The following is a 20066-nucleotide window of genomic DNA, read 5'->3' as shown; positions in this document are numbered from 1 at the left end:
TGGCTAATTCTTCTGGCTTCCAGCTTTCTCCCATCCTGGATGCTTCTTGCCCTTGAACATTGGACTCCAAGCCCTTCAGCTTTTGGACTTTTGGACTTACACCAGTGATTTGCCAGGGACTCTTAGGTTTTGGCCACAGACTAAAGCCTGCACTATCGGCTTCCCTACTTTTGAGGTTAAGGGACTAGGACTGGCTTCCTGGATCCTCAGCTTGCAGATTGCCTATTATGGGACTTCACCTTGTGATCATGTGAGTCAATTTTCCTAATAAACTCCCCTTCATATATACATCTATCCTGTTAGTTCTATCCCTCTAGAGAACCCTGACCAATACAACCCCCTATTCAATAAATGGTACTGGAATAACTAGCTAACCTTATGCAGAAGATTGAAACCGGACCCCTTCCTTACACCATATATAAAAATCAACTCAAGATGGATTCTAGACTTAAATGGAAATCCTAAAATTATAAAAACCTTGGAAGATAACCTAAGAAATATAATTCTGGACATAGGAATGGGCAAAGATTTCATGAGGAAGACACAAAAAGTGATTAAAATAAAAGCAAAAATTGACAAATGGGATCTAATTAAATTAAAGAGCTTCTGCACAGCAAAAAGAAACTAAAACTATACACAGAATAAACAGAAACCTACAGAATGGGAGAAAATTTTTGCAAAATATGCATCTGATAAAGGTCTACTATCCAGAATCTATAAGAACTTAAACAAATTAACAAGCAGAAAACAAACAACCCCATTAAAAAGTGGGCAAAGGACATGAACAGACACTTTTCAAAAGAAGACATACACACTGCCAACAAGCGTATGAACAAAATACTCAACATTACTAATCATTAGAGAAATGCAAATCAAAACCACAATGAGATACCACCTCACACCAATTAGAATGATTATTAATAAAAAGTCAAAAAAAATAACAGATGCTGGTGAGGTTGTGGGGAATGCTTATATACTGCTTGTGGGAATGTAGATTAATTCAGCCATTGCAGAAAGCAGTGTGACAAATCCTAAAAGAATAAAAACAGAATTACCATTTGACCCAGCAATCCCCTTATTGAGTATATACCCAAAGGAATATAAGTCATTCTGCCATAAAGACACATGCACATGTATGTTCATTGCAACACCATTACCAAAAGCAAAGTCATGGGATCAACCTAAATGCCCATCAACTGTAGACTGACAAAGAAAATGTGGTGCATATACACCATAAAATACTTTGTGGCCACAAAACAGAATGATATCATGTCCTTTGCAGCAACATGGTTAGAGCTGGAGGCCATTATCCTAAGCAAACTAACACAGGAACAAAAAAACCCAGTACTGCATGTTCTCACTTATAAGTGAGAGCTAAATGATGAGAACACATGGACACATAAAGAGGAACAACAGACAGTGGGGCCTATAGGAGGGTGAGAGGAGGGAGATCTGAAAAGGTACCTATCAGGTACTATGCTTAGTACCTGGGGGACAAAATAATCTGTACACCAAACCTCCTTGACACAAGTTTACCTACATAATAAAGCAACACATGTACCCCTGAACCTTAAATGAAAGTTAAAAGAGGGAAAAAAAAAAAGATGACTATCTTTCAGCAGACTTCACATGATCAAGGAGAGAGTCTGGGGTAATAAGAAGGTTTGACAATAGAAAAACCCCTCGGCATTTGGATGCTGAGGTCTGTGTCTGTTTCTTTGGGCTACCTTACAGACATGCAAGACAATAGCTTTTCTCTTCAGGAAGCAGGATCAAAGAGGATTCTGAACTCTTAGAAACCACAAGCCCAACACAGCAGCCAGCCATGTGATGGAGCCTCGTGTGTTCAACAGCACAGAAGGAAACCAATAAAATTTGGAAAATGGTTGATTCTATTAGTTCTCTGTACTGCATAATAAAAGCTGCTAGAAAAGGCACAAAAACACGTATTATTGGGGGGCTTTGTCTATCTTTTTATATTTTTTTGTTTTAGAAAAAGACTTTGTTCTTCATTTGTCTTAGTTCTTTCTCCAGGAAGGCGATACTGAATGTGTCACAAAATACAGATGAGCCAAAAAAGAGACTTCTTTTCTGAAGACTGTCAGTAGACCTCTCTTGATGTCTTCCTGACAAGTGATACAGACTTTCGTCATCATCCCCCAACAGGAAACTATTATCAGATTTTGTCTGTGGCAATGGTTCTCAAAGTATGATCATCAGCATCAGCATCACCTGGGAATTTTCCAGAAGTGCAAATTCACTGGTCCCACCCCCAGACCTCCCAAATCAGACACTTGGAGGGTGAGGTCAGGCCATCTGTGTTTTAGTAAGCCCTCAAAGAAGACTTGAGGTTCCCTCAAGTTTGAGAATCACTGATCTCCACTAAAGTAAAATACTGCTTTCCAAAACAATTTAAACAAAAACTATCAGACTTCTTCATAGTCGGTGTTTATGGTTTGCTTTAAGTAGTATGTTTAATATTAAAGGCTGTAGTGCTCCCTTGAATATTTGTTAATAAAATTTTAGAATTATTTTGTTTTAGAGAGCTATACATGTCATGATGTTTTAGTGATGCATGTTCAAACTTTACTCTGAGAGGAGAATTATTCTTCCAAAAGCAGCCACTGCCAAAAAGATTTCAGACACAGCAGTTTTGTCCATCTCATTCAGATTAGAAATGCCTTCTTGTAGGAGCTCTGAAAACTTTATTTAGAGTATCTTGCTTTAGACAGTTTTTAAAACACAAATGTCATCTTAGACCTGCTGAATCAGAATCTTTGTGGCTAGAGACTCAAGTATTTTCAAAAACATGCACAGATGAAGCAAGGCATACCTTGTTATGAACTATGGAACAGACTTTACAAATTCTATTCTTCCCTTCCTCTGAAGAGTGATTATTTTTAAAATGAAAACCATCTGGCCTGCTAAAGTCACTTGAGAGGGTAATTAACTATCGTTAAATAAATAAATCCCTTTTGCTACTTCTTTTGAAGAATACCACATGGAGAAAAAGGCAAGCCTAGCTGAAGGCAGTAGGAAGGAGCCTAATATAGAGGAAAAGATGCAGTATCCAAAGGGCTTAGCCACATTTTGTAGTAATAGTTTTTATTTATTGAGTACCTACCATGTGCCAGAGATTAAACTTACATTATTTTAATATATATTATCTCTAATACCTTCAACAACCTTAAAAGGTAGTTACTGTTAGTTGTATTTTATAGCCTAGAAAACTTAGACACCGTGAAGGAAAGTGACTTGACCAAGGGCACAAGGGTGGAAAATTGAATTGGAAGTCAGATCTCTCTAGAGTTCTTCTATTCTTTCTGTAGTGCTGTCATTCAAGGAAGTGTCAGACATTGAGGCTTTGTTTCAAAGAAATAGGCTGACAAAACCTAACAGCAGGAAATGCAGAGGCAAGTATGCAGCTAGGATTAGTGGCATAGGCTAGAAGGTAGCAGAAATCAGATCCCACTAAAACATCCCACAATAGAAGAACGGTGAAAAATAGATTATTTTTGAAAATTAACATTTGTTGAAGTTTTATGGTATGCTAGGCTCTATTCCAAACACTTTCCCTGTTTGAACTGATCCTTGAACAAAAATCGTGAAGTAAACATTATTATTCTCTCAATTTTACAGAGAAGTTAAGCAATTTGCCCAAGTTCACTGGGGTTTGACATAGACCTAGTCTAGTCTCAGGGAATGAGCTCTTACTCATTATGGAAACTACTATGTGTTGTTATGATGACATTACCATCTAGTCCATAAAATGATACACGTGTAGACTATATCATCACAAATTTTTATAACAAATATGATATACAATTTAAAAATATTGACTAACTTATTCAGTTGCATGATGTAAGTGTAAAAAATTAATATATACGTTCTGTATTATGTTGAAGGGGTAGTTTTTTTAGGGGTTATAGTTGCTATTTCTTGCTGTGTAACAAACTAAATGAAATTTAATGGCTTAAAACAACAAACACACATCATTTCACAGCTCCTGTGGATTTTGAATCTTGATGTGGTTTGGGCTGTGAAGAAGCTGTTGGTGGATGCTGCAGTCTCCAGTCTGAGGACGGTCTGATTTCAAGTTCACAACATGGCAGCTGCTTTCTCCAGAGCAAAAGGTTCAGAGAGAAAGAGAGAGAAGGAAAGGAAGAGGAAAGCCACAGGGTTTTTGGTGATGTAATGAGAGAAGTGATATCCTATCACTTTTGCCATAGTCTGTTTGCCAGAAGTGAGGCCCTAGGTCCAGCCCACACTCACTGGCAGAGGATCACCCAGGCAGAGGCTGAATACCAGGAGGTGGGATCACTGTGGCTGCCTACCACACTGTTATGAACACTTTCTTCAAGCTATTTTGGGGCACATTTCCCAAAATTAAATACTTTAAGCACAGCTTTTGAAGAGCTTCAAAGCTTTGAAAGCTCTTAAAAACAAATGTAGTAGGCCCTTTGTATCCGCAAGTTCCACATTTCTGGTTTTGGCACCTGTGGATTCGTCTAACTATGGATCAAAAATATTTTAAAAAATAAAAATACAAAAATAAAAATTATAAAATTAAAAATACAGTATAACAATTATTTACATAGCGTCCACATTGTATCAGGTATTATAAGTAATCTAGAGATGATTTAAAGTATATGGGAGGATGTGTATGTTATATGCAAATACATCATTTTACATGAGGGACTGTTGCATCCATGGATGTTGGTATCCACAGGGTTCCTGAAACCAATCACTCGCAGATATTGACAGGTAACTTTATAGCTACGTATAGTCGAAAGACACTTTACATACGTTATCCAACTTGGTACTTCAAAGTCTTTTTTTGCTTCAAGTCTCAAACTGTTTTTTTGTAATGTTATAATGCTTCTCTTATTATGGAAACACATATAAAAAGAAGGAAAATAAAAGATTTCACAGATCAGCCACAGCACTGAGCCCAGGACCTAATGCAATAGCACAAATAAATTAAAGATGAAAGGAGGCTTAATGGAATAGGTGGGAAAGGGAGCCAGTTTGAAAGTACAAACATATTTATGAATTCCTATAAGCCTGGTGGATAGTCTAATGAAAATACAGAACTGAAGGCCAGCTGAGAGGTTAGATTGGAGAGCTTTTTCTTATCTTTTATTTTTTATTACAATAGTAACATGCATTCATTGCAAAATATTCAAACAATTTTTAAATGCATAAAAACAGAAAAATCTTATGGTCACACAACCAAGAGATGTATGCTATTAATATTTTATAAGGCACTTGATAGAAATATATATTTGTGCATACAAAAAAATTGGTATTCAGAGACTGTGACTCTGTCTTCTAAAGGGCATCACATGATTCTCGTAAGTGGTGAGTGTGGGTGGGTTAATCCCTTTAATCTCAGAGACTGGTGAGGATAGGAGGGGGAAAAGAGGAAAATGTCTCTGCCTCTGCCAATTATCCTGTCCCACTAAAGGATAGGCCCTGGGCTGAAGGAAATGTTGTTCAGCAGAGCATTTTAAAGTCTTTGCATGGGCAAAGTTAGTTCCTGGACCTGAGAAAAGGCCAGGGAGTTAAACTGCTTTGTATCATAAAGCAAGAGGAATTGCGATTGACCATGGAGCCAAAGAAGAGTTCTTCAAAATACAGAAGGAGAAGAGACTGGGGGAAGCCTAAAGGACTTTCAAAGACATATATACCTAACATCCATCTTTTGCTTTATTCTGTGATAGTCTCTTTCCTCTAATTTTCAGTAGAAAATACGTGTAATTATATATGTGTGATTGAAAGGGGCTTTCTTCTATATCTTGGGTGACCTGGTATAGAACAGGGATACAATAAAGAAGTCAAAGAACTAAGGCTTTGAGCATTTAAATAAAATAGCCAAGACTACAGAGCTAGTACTTTGAAAAAATGGATTCAAAAGCAGGAAATCTCTCCCCAAAGACTCTTTTTCAGCAACAATATTGCTTGTCCTAATTCTATAGTACTACTCAATAAATAGGAGATTATTTTTTAACAGTCTTTTTATTTATTTATTTATTTTAATTCTGGGATACATGTGCAGGACTTGCAGGTTTGTTACATAGGTAAACGTGTGCCATGTTGGTTTGCTGCACCTAACAACCCATCACCTAGGTATTAAGCCCCGCATGCATTAGTTATTTATCCTGATGCTCTCCCTTCTCCCGCTGCTTGTTATTCTTTAAATATGATTTTGTGTCCTGGATTTTCACTTTACAATATATTCTGAATATGTTTAAATGACAACCAATGTGAATTTTTATTACTAGTTATGAAGCCCAACTGTAAACTAAAATCATCTGGTTTACATGTGACACATTTTTTTTTTAATTTGATGTCCAAGCCACAGCTATAAATCCTGATTTAATTAACTTGAATTAATCACTGGTCCACACGGAGATTTAAATCTGGATGAGTTTAAACAGAACATTCAGAGGAAGTAAAACTATAGAGAGAATATATCACACTAAAGAGTTTGGAAATACATTGAGAAAGTGGTCAAATAAATGAAAAAAAATACTTAGAAAAATGCATTACTCTTTTTGTAAGAGATGTAAGAGATTCAGAAATAATTGGAAAGTCAATAATGTCAAGAATTGTCAGGAGTTTTACACAAATTAAGACAAAAACAAAGGCCCTGGATTCAGCAAAAAGGGGGTGACACACTGATGGTGTAAATTAATTCAACCATTGTGGAATACAATGTGGTGATTCCTCAAGGATCTAGAACCAGAAATACCATTTGACCCAGCAATCCCATTACTGGGTATATACCCGAAGGATTATAAATCATTCTACTGTAAAGACACATGCACACATATGTTTATTGCGGCACTGTTCACAATAGCAAAGACTTGGAACCAACCCAAATGCCCACCACTGATAGACTGGATAAAGAAAATGTGGTACATATACACCATGGAGTGCTATGAAGTCATAAAAAAGGATGAGTTCATGTCCTTTGCAGGGACATGGATAAAGCTGGAAACCATCATTCTCATCAAACTAACACAGGAATAGAAAACCAAAACACCACATGTTCTCACTTATAAGTGGCAGTTGAACAATGAGAACACATGGACACAGGGAGGGGAACTTCCCACACCAGGGCCTGTCAGGGGTGGGGGGCTAGGGGAAGGATAGCATTAGGATAAATACCTGATGTAGATGATGGGTTGGTGGGTACAGCAAACCACCATGGCGCGTGTATACCTATGTAACAAACCTGCATGTTCTGCACATATATTCCAGAACTTAAAGTATTTAAAAAAAAAAAAAAAGCTTTGTAAAATACCAAAAGGAAAAATGAGGGGTGACAGATAATCTTAGAATAATATCAATGTGGTGGGCAGGCTGACATACCAGCTGGGGGTAGGTGGGACCCACACTGCAGGAGGTTAAGTAAAAAGACAAATGAATAAGGAATGAAGGTAATAAGAAAATGAGAATAACTCCCTAAAAATTAATTAGTAATTATAGAGGACGGAAAATAGTAACTTCGCTACAAAGAATCTAGAAGGCATCACCAAGTGATCAAAGTTAACCTCACTTTGGAGGTGAGGATAATGGAACAACCTGACATGTGCTTCCTGATGTGATGCATAGAGAAAGACATATTATATGATATGTCTTCTGAAAATGCTTGAGCTGAATCCAACCATGAGGAAATATCAGATAAGCCAGGACTGACCAACATAATCCAAAATTACTTGACAAAACTGTCAAGATCAAGAAAAAAAAAAGGCTAAAGAACTGTTCCAGATTAAAATAAACTCAAAAGGGATTATACCTAAATATAACTCATGATTGAGACTGGGCCAGAATTCCAAAGATGTCCCCCCAAGATTCCCTTTATAATATTCAATCAAACACTAAATTATGTCTGCAAAGAAGGCTCTTCCATGATGACAGATTTGTACAGGGATGTACCATAGAGGAGTTGTAGAGTGTTCACAGAGGCCATTGTGAGTCCAGTGGCATAGAAGATGCTATTCAGTCAAAAGTAATACAGGAAAGCAAAAGGACAGATGAGGAACACTAAGAGAAGAAAAAAAGCTTGCTTTTGTATTCTAGTGTAGGAGAGGACTCTTAGACCTCTTCAATCTTTTCTAGAGAAGTAGAACCATTTTCAGTTTTGAGACTTGAATGAGGAAGTGTTGAAAAGAAAGCCCTGTACAGGGGACACCAAGAAAATCCTTGTACACTAATAGCAAACATGAGAGCTCCCTAAGGACTCCTGGACCTACTTACAAGAAGCATCAAATGTCAGTGTTTCTGGAGTTGGGAAGGGGATTTACAGACTGGAGTTGCCCCAAAATTGTCAGTGTCCAAATGCAATCAACCCATTTAATGTTTTATTTGTTTTCTGTTACCTAAGAATTAAGTCTCTCAATATAGGTTTCAGCTTCCAGTCTAATTAGACCCGTTTAACACCAGCTCACTCAACTAGGTAAGAATCGACCTGAACACTTTGCTGAATGTGTCAAGGCTATATTACTTTCAATCTTAATGAAAATTTTTTCCTTATATTTTATAGGTTTTATTACTTAATAACACCTGTCTCAACCAAAGAAACCAAATACTGAACAAAATAATTAGTAAGTAGTGTGAAGAAGTGTTCTCAAACTTTGGTTCACAGAGCACCAAGATTCCCAAGACTCTTTCAGGAAGTTCATGAGGCCAAAAATATTTTTATAACAATACTAAGGGTGTTATTTTTGTTCTGCTGGGTCAACATCTGCACTGCTGGTGCAAAAGCAATGATGAGTAAAATTGTGGTGCTTTGGCATGAATCAAGGCAGTAAATAAAGAAAAAGAAGAAGGGAAAGAGAAAGAAGAGGCAGCCACTATACTTACAGAATATCTTGGATAAAGTTGCAAAAATTACAATTTTATTAAATTTCAATCCTTTTGTCTCCATATTTGTAATAATTTGTGTGATAAAATGGGAAATAGGCATGATGCTCTTCCACTGCATATTGGAAGACAGTGGTCACTGTGGTAGGCAGAATTGCAGTGATGTTCCCCCAAGATTCTCCTTCTTCTAATATTCCATCAAACACTAATGAAGATACGGCTGCAAAGAGAGTTTATAGACAATAACTCTACCTGGCATTAAAAAAGGGAGATTGTCCCATGTTATTCAGCTGATTCCAATGTAATCACATGCGCCCTTAAAAGGGAGACAGAAGAGCCAGTCAGAGGTGAGGAAGAAGCGAGGTCAGAGAGATCGGAGGCATGAGGAGCACTCAACCTGCTGTTATTGGATTTGAAGACAAAGAGAATCACAAGACAAAAAATGTAGGAAGTAACTGAGAATTATTCCCAGCCCCACCTAGCAAATCTCATTCCTACAGCTAGCTGCATGTCACTGAATTCTGCCTACAATCTGGGTGAATCTGGAAGTGGATTCTCCCCTGGAGCCTCCAGGTAACAGCTGAAGACATCATAATTCTAGCCTGATGGGATCTATGGCAGAGTACTCAGCCAAGCCCACTGGATTTCTGATCACAAAATTGTAAGATAATAAATGGTTATTATTTTAAGCCGCTAAATTTGTGGTAATTGTTACAGTAGCAATAGGAAACTAACACAGTTGTCCTGATAAAAAGCATCTGTGGGATTGAGTTGTTAGCTGAAATGCCTGATTTTTCCTGGAATACTTCTTTTCCAAAGAATAAATGACTTACCAACTATGAGTATTAGAATTTTTATATTTGGTAGTTGTTTTCTTAAAAATGAATGAAATTACACTATTGCTTCCAAGAAAACAAATGACAATATTTGTTGCCAATAAAAAATTATAGCTTTAAAGCAAAAAATAAGAAATTTGGAAAAATTGCATCTACCATCATAAGTTTGATAACTTCCCAGTCCTGAAAGACTTTTGCAAGAGATTGGTGTTAATATTTTAAAAATGTATTTTGGGTATTATAATGAAGTTTGACATTTAGAAGATCTTTATAACTCAGAAAACCAATATTTTCCAAATGACCAATAACTAATGTTTCAAAATCTTGCATGGCTAAAAGATCCAATCAAAGTGCAAGATAAATCAATATACTTTAATGTAACAGAGTTCAATAATATGGTTTCTGAATTTAAAATGAAACTAATCTTTAGGAAACTACAGCTTGCCAAAATTTAGTGTAGTAACAAAGAAGAATACCAAAAATTATCTGAAAAGCTATTGAAATACAACTCCTTTTTCCAACTACAAATATCTGTGCAAAGTGAGATTTTCTTCATATTCTTTAATAAAACAATATGTCACAAAAGATTAAATGTAGATGCAACTGGAAGAATTCAGCTGTCTTCTATTAGTTCATTAAGACATTAGAAAGACGAGGGGCAAGATGGCCAATTAGAAGCAGCTGCAGTTCGCTGCACTCACAGAGAGGGAACAAAAACAGGCAAGTTAATTCAACACCTTCAACTGAAATATCCAGGTTCTCGCATTGGAACTAAATAGGCAAGAAACTTGGATCATTGAGACAGAAAATTAACAAAGATATTCAGGACCTGAACTCAGCTCTGAATTAACTGGACCTGATAGATACCTATAGAACTCTCCAGCCAAAACCAACAGAATGTACATTCTTCTCATTGTCACACAACACTTACTCTAAAATTGATCACATAATAGGAAGACACTCCTCAGCAAATGCAAAAGAACTGACATAATAACAGTTTCTCAGACCACAGTGCAATAAAATTAGAACTCAAGATTAAGAAATCCACTCAAAACCACACAACTACATGGAAACTGAAGAACCTGCTCCTGAATGACTCTTGGGTAAATAATGAAATTAAGGCAGAAATCAAGAAGTTCTCTGAAACTAATGAGAACAAAGAGACAACATACCCGAATCTCTAGGATGCAGCTAAAGCAGTGTTAAGAGGGCACTAAATGCCCACATAAAAAAGCTAGAAAGATCTCAAGTTAACAACCTAACATCCCAACCAAAAGAACTAGAGAACCAAGAGCAAACAAACCCCAAAGCTAGCAGAAGATAGGAAATAACCAAGATCAGAGCCAAAGTGAAGGAGATAGAAACATGAGTAACCCTTCAAAAAATCAATGAATCTGGGATCTGATTTATTAAAAAAAATAATACAATAGACCATGAGCAAGACTAATAAAGAAGAGAGAAGAATTAAACACAATCAGAAATCAGTAAGAGGGATATCACCACTGACCCCACAGAAATACAAACAAGCATCAGAGAATACTATAAACACTTCTATGCACATAAACTAGAAAATCTAGAAGAAATGGACAATTTCCTGGACAAATACACCCTTTCAAGACTGAAACAGTAGGAAATTGAATCTCTGAATCGACCAATAATGTGTTCTGAAATTGAGGGAGTCATACCAATAGCCTACCAACCAAAAAAACAATCCCAAGACCAGATGGATTTACAGCTTAATTCTACCAGAGGTACAAAGAGGAGCTCGTACCATTTCTACTGAAACCATTTCCAAAATATTAAAAAGGAGGGACTCCTCCCTAACTCATTGTATGAGGTCAACATCATCCTGATACCAAAACCTGGCAGAGATACACCAAAAAAATAACACTCCAGGCCAATATCCTTGATGAACTTCAATGTAAAAATCCTCAATAAAATACTGGCAAACTGAACTCAGCAGCATATCACAAAGCTTACCCACCATGATCAAGTTGGCTTCAACCCCGGGATGCAAGGTTGGTTCAACATATGCAAATCAATAAATGTGATTCATCACATAAACAGAATTAAAGACCAAAAACCACATGATTATCTCAATAGATACAGAAAAGGCCTTCCATAAAATTCAATGTCCCTTGGTGTTAAAAATGCTCAAAAACTAGTTATTGAAGGAACATACCTCAAAATCATAAGAGCCATATATGACCAACCCACAGCCAATATCATACTGAATGGGCAAAAGCTGGAAGCATTCCCCTTGAAAACTGTCACAAAACAAGGATGCCCTCTCTCACCACTCCTATTCAACATAGTATTGGAAGTTCTGGCCAGGGGAAGAAATAAAGGGTATTCAAATAGGAAGAGAAGAAGTCAAATTGTCTTTGTTTGCAGGTGACATGATCCTATATCTAGGAAACCCCATCATCTCAGCCCAAAAACTTATTAAGCTGATAAGTAACTTCAGCAAAGTCTCAGGATATAAAATCAATGTGCAAAAATCACTAGCATAATTTATAGGTACCATGTTATTCCCATTAAAGTACCACTGACATTCTTCACAGAATTATAAAAAAATCTATTTTAAAATTCATACAAAACCAAAAAAGAGCCCAGATAGCCAAGTCAATCCTCAGCAAAAAGAAAGCTGGAAGCATCACACTACTTGACTTCAAACTATACTGCAGGGCTGCGTAACTGAAACAGCATGGTACTGGTACAACAACAGGCATATAAACCAATGCAACAGAATAGAGAACTCAGAAATAAGACTGGATGCCTATAGCCATCTGATCTTTGACAAGCCTCACAAAAGCAAGCAATGGCAGAAGGATTTCCCATTTAATAAATGATGCTGGGAGAACTGGCTAACCACATGCAGATAATTGGAACAAAACCCTTTCCTTACATCATACACAAAAATTAAGATGGACTAAAGACTTGAAGGTAAAACCCAAAACCATAAAAACCCTAAATGAAAATCTAGGCAGTACCATTCAGTATATAGGCATGGGCAAAGATTTCATGATGAAAACATCAAAAGCTATTGCAATAAAAGCAATAATGGACAAATGGGATCTAATTAAACTAAAGAGCTTCTGCACAGCAAAGAAAACATCACCAGAGTGAACAGACCACCTACAGAATGGGAGAAAATTTTTACAACCTGACAAAGGTTTAATAACCTTAATCTACAAGGAACATAATCAAATTTACGAGAAAAAAAAAAGAACAACTTCATTAAAAAGTGGGCAAAGGACATGAACAGACACTTCTCAAATGAAGACATACATGCAGCCAATGAATACATGAAAGAAGCTCAACATCACTGACCATTAGAGAAATGCAAATCAAAACCACGATGAGATATCATCTCACTCCAGTCAGAATGGCTACTATTAAAAAGTCAAAAAACAACAGATGCTGGTGAGGTTGTGGAGAAAAAGGAAGACTTTTACACTGTTGGTGGGAGTATAAATTAGTTCAACCATTGTGGAAGAGTATGGCAATTTCTCAAAGAACCGAGAGGCAGAAATACCATTTGACCCAGCAATCCCATTACTGGGTATATGCCAAAGGAATATTAATCATTCTATTATAAAGATATGTATATGCTCATTGCAGCACTATTTACAATAGCAAAGTCATAGAATCAACTTAAATTCTGATCAGTAGTAGACTAGATAAAGAAAAATGGTATATATACACCATGGAATACTATGCAGCCATAAAAAGGAACAAGACCATACCCTTTGCAGGGACAGGGATGGAGTTGTCTATCCTCAGCAAACCAATGCAGGAACAGAAAACCAAACACCATATGCTCTCACTTATAGGTAGGAACTAATTGATGAGAACACATGGACACATGGGCAGGGAATGGCACATACTGGGTACTTTTTTATTATTATACTTTAAGTTTTAGGGTACATGTGCACAATGTGCAGGTTGGTTACATATGTATCCACATGCCATGTTGGTGTGCTGCACCCATTAACTCGTCATTTAGCATTAGGTATATCTCCTAATGCTGTCCCTCCCCCTCCCCCCCACCCCACAACAGTCCCCGGAGTGTGATGTTCCCCTTCCTGTGTCCATGTGTTCTCATTGTTCAATTCCCACTTATGAGTGAGAACATGTGGTGTTTGGTGTTTTGTCCTTGCCATAGTTTGCTGAGAATGATGGTTTCCAGCTTCATCCATGTCCCTACAAAGGATATGAACTCATCATTTTTTATGGCTGCATAGTATTCCATGGTGTATATGTGCCACATTTTCTTAATCCAGTCTATCATTGTTGGACATTTGGGTTGGTTCCAAGTCTTTGCTATTGTGAATAGTGCCGCAATAAACATACGTGTGCATGTGTCTTTATAGTAGCATGATTTATAATCCTTTGGGTATATACCCAGTAATGGGATGGCTGGGTCAAATGGTATTTCTAGTTCTAGATCCCTGAGGAATCGCCACACTGACTTCCACAATGGTTGAACTAGTTTACAGTCCCACCAACAGTGTAAAAGTGTTCCTATTTCTCCACATCCTCTCCAGCACCTGTTGTTTCCTGACTTTTTAATGATGGCCATTCTAACTGGTGTGAGATGGTATCTCATTGTGGTTTTGATTTGTATTTCTCTGATGGCCAGTGATGATGAGCATTTTTTCATGTGTTTTTTGGCTGCATAAATGTCTTCTTTTGAGAAGTGTCTGTTCATGTCCTTCACCCACTTTTTGATGGGGTTGTTTGTTTTTTTCTTGTAAATTTGTTTGAGTTCATTGTAGATTCTGGATATTAGCCCTTTGTCAGATGAGTAGGTTGCAAAAATTTTCTCCCATTCTGTAGGTTGCCTGTTCACTCTGATGGTAGTTTCTTTTGCTGTGCAGAAGCTCTTTAGTTTAATTAGATCCCATTTGTCAATTTTGGCTTTTGTTGCCATTGCTTTTGGTGTTTTAGACATGAAGTCCTTGCCCAAGCCTATGTCCTGAATGGTATTGCCTAGGCTTTCTTCTAGGGTTTTTATGGTTTTAGGTCTAACATGTAAGTCTTTAATCCATCTTGAATTAATTTTTGTATAAGGTGTAAGAAAGGAATCCAGTTTCAGCTTCCTACATATGGCTAGCCAGTTTTCCCAGCACCATTTATTAAATAGGGTATCCTTTCCCCATTGCTTGTTTTTGTCAGGTTTGTCAAAGATCAGATAGTTGTAGATATGCGGCATTATTTCTGAGGGCTCTGTTCTGTTCCATTGATCTATGTCTAAAATTCATATGGAAACAAAAAAGAGCCCAAACAGCTAAAACAATCCTAAGCAAAAAGAACGAAGTCAGAGGCATCATGTTATCCAACTTCGAACTATACAACAAGGCTACAGTAACCTGAGCAGCGTGATGGTGATACAATAACAAACACATAGACCAATGGAACATAATAGAGAGCCCAGAAATAAAGTCACACATTCAAAACCGTCTGATCTTTGACAAAGTCAACAAAAGCTAGCAATGAGGAAAGGATCCCCCATTCGATAAATGGTGCTGGGATAACTGGCTACCCATATGCAGAAAATTGGAATCAGACCTCTACCTTTCACAATATGCAAAAATCAACTGAAGATGGATTAACAATTTAAATGGAAAATTTAAAACTATAAAAACTTAGGAAATGCTATTCTAGACATAGGCCCTGGCAAAGATTTCATGATGAAGATGACGAAAGCAATTGCAACAAAAACAAAAACTGACAAATGGGACCTAATTAAATTAAAGAGCTTCTGCACAGCAAAAGAGACAACCAACAGAGTAAACAGATAACGCACAGAATGGGAGAAAATATACATCTGACAAAGATCTAATATCCCAGAAACTATCAGAAACTAAAATTTACAAGCAAAAAACAACCCCTTTTAAAAGTGGGCAAAGGACTCAGACACTTCTCCAAAAAAGACATACATACAGCCAACAAGCAAATGAAAAAAAGCTCAACATCACTGTTCATTAGAGAAGTGCAAATTAAACAATAAGATACCATCTCATGTCAGTCAGAATGGCTATTAATAAAAGGTCAAAAAATAACAGATGCTAGCAAGGTTGCAGAGAAAAGGGAACACTTACACACTGCTCATGGGAATGTACGTTAGTTCAGCCACTGTGGAAAGCAGTGTGGCGACTTCTCAAAGAACTTAAAACAGAATTACCATTTGACTCAGCAATCAGATTATTGGGTATATACTCAAAAGAATGCAAATTGTTCTATCATAAAGACACATGCATGCCTATGTTCATTATTGATAAAGACACATGCATGCATATGTTCATTCACAATATCAAAGACATGGAATTGATCTAAAAGCCCACCAACTGTAGACTGGACAAAGAAAATGTGGTATGTATGCACCATGAAATACTATGCAGCCATAAAAAAGAACGAGATTATGTCCTTTGCAGCAACACCGACGGAGCTGGAGACTATTATCCTAAGCGAACTAACACAGGAATAGAAAACCAAATACCACATGTTCTCATTTATAAGTGGTAGCTAAACATTGAGTACACATGGGCACAAAGAAGGGAACAATAGACACCAGGGCCTACTTGAGGGTGGAGGCAGGGAGGATGGTGAGGATAGAAAAACTACCTACTAGGTACCATGCAACATGGCGTAACCATGTCTCTACAAAAAAAAAATAATAATACAAAAATTAGATGGGTGTGGTGGCACTCACCTGTAGTCCCAGCTACTCAGAAGGCTGAGATGAAAGGATTGCTTAAGCCTGGGAGGCAGAGGTTGCAGTGAGCCGAAATCATGCCACTGCATTCCAGCCTTGGTGATAGAGTGAGACTCTGTCTCAAAAAAATTTTTAAGGACATGTAATTTACTTATTTAACATACCTGTACATGTACCCCTGAATCTAAAATAAAAGTTAAAAAATAATTGTCATTGTAAGTTTTTAAAAATACAAAAAATCTTCACTAAAAGAAGGAATTGAGATTGAAGCAGGGGGCTAAGGATTTTTTAAGGCTCTTTATTTTTCTAATCATGAAATTCTATAAATTAAAATGGAAGTATAAAAGACCTGATTTACCAAGATAAGTGTGTGTATCTTTTTAGGAAATAAGGAAGTATGGAATAGAATTGACAGGAACCTAACACTTCTGAAGATTTTACCATGCAATGTACTGAATGTTTGGTAGTCAGGCTAAAAGGGTATTATCAGAGGTCAACTGGACATGACTAAGAATAAATACACTTCTTTTCCTCTCATATTATTGTACCAAGGTGAGTGTTTCTCAATGGTGGACCACCACTGACCCTGGCAGTCTTTTAAGATTTTCATTTTGTCATCATTTGGTGTGCAAAAATTTCCTGCTTCGGTTGAAATAGCTCAACAGTCCTCACCACTGAGCTTTTCATTCTGTAGCAACCATTGATAGAAGTATGCTGTGTGCCTGGTAGAGCATACCAACACCAGTTGGTGTCATTCTGTTCATTATTCTATAAATGGTTTCTTTATCCAAGTCTTAAGCTATTATCTTTTTATGTTTTCTTTATCCTCCTAAAATTATTCAAACCACCACATTTTATCTTTAGTACAGTCTTTTTTATCAAATAGTTAAAGGACATAAATCTATTTTATACATGAAAATTATCCTCACTTCGTTTAATTTCACTTCTCAAGATCACCCAAGTCAGCATAATAAAAGAATTTGGGGGCTAGTTCTTTTTGGAAAATAGGTGGAAAACCAGGCCAAGGCGCAACTGGACTTTTTAAAAGAATAAGCAGGTAAACAAAATCTTTGCACACATTTATTTCCTCTCTCTGATTTTTTGAATGCTCCCAACCCATTGTCCCAGTGCTAGATTGAATAATGTCCACAAGTTCTTTTTCCAAAGTTAATAGCATTTCCTGTGACCTGCAGGAGTTGGGAAAATAAACAGCAGCAATAGCAGCATCTCATAAGCAGCTAAAATTCATCGTAACATCAACAAAGAGAAAAGCAAAGGCAATGAGTGATCTCAGATAATAAAAATTAATTGATTTTTAGAGAGACTAAATCAAGATTGGGGACAAAATAGAATGGTGCAGTTGTAGGTCTTAGAAGCTGGCTGGCTGGAATCCCAGGAAGTAGGAGAGCTCGTTCGTGTTCACATATCCAGGTATTCTGTTCTTCCCAGGCACATCTCGAGATGTGCACTCCTCTAAATGTGGTCTTCAGACTGGTCCTGGTCTATAAACTGTTATTAATTTGTGACTCTATAAGGAATCAAGACTAGAATATAAATCAGCTACAGTACTAAGCACAGAGTTAATTTCAACTGACGTTTTCTTCCTCAGGAAGACTTTGATGAAGGAAGTCATGTTGTTATTGATCTTCTCATTTAAGCATCAAGGATTTATTTTCTCATTTAAGCATCAAGCTATTTTGAACAGCACTGCACTAGACAACATCTCCCAAACTCCTTAGATGTTGTTGGGAGCATGTGACTAGATCTCCTTAATGTAATGTTGTTGCAAGTAGGTAGCTAGTCAGACATAGTCAGTGCCAGGGAAAGGCAGTCTCCCAATAGATAGAAAAACCTGAAACTGGTGATCAGCGTCCCAATAAGATCTCAGGAGCTGGGTGAGTGGGTTCAAGCATGTGCATTAAGAGGCAAAATGGCAGAGTTTAACTGGTATATGACTTTGTAGGAACACTCGACTGGTAAGGGAAGGATGCCTCAAGTGAGCAAGTGCACAGTTTCAGTAAATACATTTTGCATGTGGCCCCTCCCAAGTGCTAGCAGGCCACTGTGCGTGTGGACAGCCCACCCCAAGGGAAGAATCCGGGAAGAAGTAATGCAACCTCAGAAGCATGCCAACGTATAAGACCCCAAGTCGAAGGTCAAACTGCGCACTTGATCTCTCAAGTCACCTGCATGGCCCTCTTCCAAGTATATTTCACTTCCTTTTGTTCCTGTTTTAAAGCTTTTTAATAAATTTTCACTCCTGCTCTAAAACTTGCCTCATTCTCTCACACTAGCTTATGCCTCTGGGTCAAATTTTTTTCTTCTGAGGAGGCAAGCATTGAGTGTTGCTGCAGACCTGTGCAGATTTGCCACCACTAACATACTTTGGTACTATGTGACTCAGATACGTACTGCTGCTAACAATACAAGCAGAAGTAATGTGGGTCAACTGGCAGCCAGAATATTTGTAGTGGACACTATGTCATAGCACCCAGATCTTCCTCCTCAGGACTGAAGCACTCATTCCTCTAGCTCTTGTCAACGTTGACAGCTTACAGATCACAGCCGAATATCCCCTTCCAGTGATTGCTTTGGTTTGAAGAGAGTGGCCCCTCGCCACATGGGTTATATGTACTTCTTGGAAATGGCTCACGTTTAATGATCTGTTCATGTATGGGTCCTGGCTCCTTACCCTAAATTTTGTACAACATGAGGAGATTATCTCAACTGCAGAGTTTCCTGTAGTTTGACTGAAGCTTTCTTTTTTATTATGTCTCAGCGCAACTCTCTCTCTCTGTCCAGTCATGCTTCCTTCATTTCTCCATAGATTTTGATTCCAAGAGAATTACCCAAAAAACTTCCTAAATACAAATCTTAGAGCGTCTTCCCAAGGAACCCATTCTGCCACAATGGTAAAAAGCAGGTATTACCTCTTCTAGCTCTTTCTCTTTTCTGGGCTCACAGTCTTATGTAGAAGATTCACTGGAGACCTAGGAAGATGGAGGAGTCACATGACAAATCCTGGGCTACAAAAGATTCCCTGGAGCCTGAGCTTACCCATCAGCCAATATTGGACCAGGATACCTTTGCCCTGTTTATTTGTTAAGCATCTGAGATTTATGATCATTTGTTGAATAGTTAATCTATACAAACTAACAGAACATATATTACAGATTTATTAGTAACTAAATATTAAGTAGACATTTTTATCCTACTCCAAAGCTGGGGTGTTTTTCCTCCATTCTTTCTCACAGTCAATTGGGATTGCTGTACTTAGTTTGTCAAGTGATCTCACCTCTTCATCTTTACTTTTAGCTTTTCATGTGTGATAACGGTAATTCTTGACGATGCTATCCAAATTTTATTTGAAAAATTATGAGCAGGTAAAAAGACCTCTCTTTCTGTGGAAATTCTAAGTTACTAAATACATTTTTAATTGAACAGCTGATATACTGATCAGGTGCAACAGTGATATTTACAGTCCCAACCTTAGATTTGAAAGTAACTATAAACTGACTATAGTCTAAATTGATGAGACAAATTGAAATACAATTAAACTGCACTAATATTCCAAACTAATGTTTTTGGGGGAGAAAATGGTGGCTTAAATAAATGACTCTCTGCCATGAAGAAGGAAC

This window comes from Nomascus leucogenys, chromosome 22a (genome assembly GCF_006542625.1).
Source record: "Nomascus leucogenys isolate Asia chromosome 22a, Asia_NLE_v1, whole genome shotgun sequence".
In the NCBI taxonomy this organism is placed as follows: domain Eukaryota; kingdom Metazoa; phylum Chordata; class Mammalia; order Primates; family Hylobatidae; genus Nomascus; species Nomascus leucogenys.
This window is presented reverse-complemented; position numbering follows the sequence as displayed.